This window comes from Monodelphis domestica, chromosome 5 (assembly GCF_027887165.1).
Source record: "Monodelphis domestica isolate mMonDom1 chromosome 5, mMonDom1.pri, whole genome shotgun sequence".
Classification (NCBI taxonomy): domain Eukaryota; kingdom Metazoa; phylum Chordata; class Mammalia; order Didelphimorphia; family Didelphidae; genus Monodelphis; species Monodelphis domestica.
Window position 1 is genome coordinate 174,262,435 of NC_077231.1, and position 2,088 is coordinate 174,264,522.

Genomic DNA, 2,088 nt, shown 5'->3' on the forward strand with positions numbered 1-2,088 from the left:
TGAGGTATATGCATCAATTGCCAAAAGAAAATCTAAAACACCAAAAAAATCCAAATAAAAGAGAAAATTTACTTCTGGATAAAATATAAATTATCAAAGTCTTATGTGTAAAAATTCTAAGTAAGGAAAAATAAACTTATAAGAGGTCCTTGAATCAGGGCTCAAGTAAAGTGATTTATGTCCCACAAGCTTGTAGTAGCGATTAGCAGCCAGGAGTATAGAAAATTGCCTCTATGAAAGAAAGAAAAGGGACTAGATATAAAATTACACAGGAAATAGCATTCCCTGGTCTGAATTTCCCTTCTCTCTCATGGACAGGTGAGTCAGAATGGTAGCCAAACATTGGTACTTGTCAGAATGTGGCACAGGGTGATCGCAGCAGCATATATACTAAAATTGGAATGATAGAGAGAAGATTAGCATGGCCCCTGCACAAAGATGACATGCAAATTCGTGAAGGGTTCCATATTTTTAGAGTTCAAATAATGGACTGGAGCATTATCCATTATACTTCAGCCAAAAAAGCAAAATGCAGATAGTTATCCTCTCAGAAAAAGGAACAGCAAAAATAAATGTAACTAAAAGAGATAAGAAATGAATCTAGACTTTGCTGAAATGTAGCATAAACAATGAATTAATATCAATATTGAATATGTTCCCCAACAGAAAAATTTAAAATTTCTTAGTTTTGCATGATCTCATTACAAAAATTTGATTATGTATTAGGGCATTAAAACAACAATTTTGGAAAAACCTTTTTTATGGACCATGATAAAATTATATTTAATTACTCAAAAAAAAAATAAAAAAGAATGTGACACAGGGAAGACCCGTGTCTGACACATGTAAAAGAGCTACAACCTCAAAACTCAAACAAGTTCAAGTCTCCTGTCTTGGTGCAAAATCTCATCAATCCCAGCAGGATTTGTTGGTTTCTTTGGCCTTATGCTTGTTAGCACTATGTAGGTTAACTTTATTCTCCTTGGCACTGTGCAGTGGCTTTTTAGTGATCCCTTCCCCAGGAATCAGACAGAATCATTAATAAAAGTCTCATAATATTAAACAAACAATTGAAGGTTTCCATAGTCTAAAGCTTTTGGGTTTGCATTGATATTTGGAGTAATGGATTTTTTAAACTTACCCTAGTGCAAAATTTAAAAAAAATCATTGATACTGGTAACATATGCTTCAAGCAAAGAAAAAGGAGAGAAAAAAGAAAACTCAAATACTGTGTTGTGCATACAATGAAAAACAATAAAAATCTTTAAATAAAAAATATATAGTTCATACTCAGTGACACACTGTGTCAGCCAAGGAGAGGCAGAATACAAATATTTCTTCCCCAAAAATGAGAAGATCCATTTCTTTTTAACTTGTGCATGATCCACAGTGTGAGTGCAAATGATTTTCACTAGGTAACAGCTTTTATAAAGCAGTAGCACAGCAGCTAATACACACAGAAGTACCAAAATTCACAAAAAGCACATCAAATTCTCCAAAGGTTACTAATACAAGTTTGGTACAACTAGTTTATGGACTTTTATAAGGGGTATTTTCTCTAGTCCAAGCATAGGATGGTACAAATAAAGGCAGTGCAACAGAATGTATATATTATAGCCAAAAACAGTAACAGAAAGTGACATAGTGCAACAGAAGATATTATATTAGATTAATATGTGAACTTAAAAAAACAAATTGAATTTTAAAGCAAATACAATAAGCATGACAGGATTCAGATACTAAATTAAAGAGTCCTTTTCTCCAATAGAAATAGCCACATTACAGATTTCTTCACAATTGGAAGGGGAACAAACTGAAAGAGTTTATATCAATAAAGCAATGGGATCTGAAAAGGCTTAAAATTCGCCCCCAGACTCATTAAGGTTCCTTCCCCTCCCAAGTATCATCATCCATCTAGATTCCTTTGGTCCCACTTCTGGGGTTTCCCATACCAGCATTGGGCATAGTGTGAATTAACCCCATATTGGATGTGTTTCAGAGACTGGGAAGGTCAAAACAAGAAGGGAGTGTAGGGAGATGAATCTCCTTCCCTGAATCTTGAGATTACTCAAGCTAACAGCTGTAAGG

The 2,088-nt window shown here is 34.1% G+C and overlaps 1 non-coding gene across 1 annotated transcript; it reads left to right on the forward strand.

Annotated features, from left to right (window-relative positions):
* The first annotated feature begins 369 nt into the window (after positions 1 to 369).
* LOC130454853 (U6 spliceosomal RNA) lies at positions 370 to 473 on the forward strand. The gene has a single exon (XR_008912642.1). It is a non-coding gene; the product is annotated as a U6 spliceosomal RNA (small nuclear RNA).
* Positions 474 to 2,088: the final 1,615 nt, after the last annotated feature.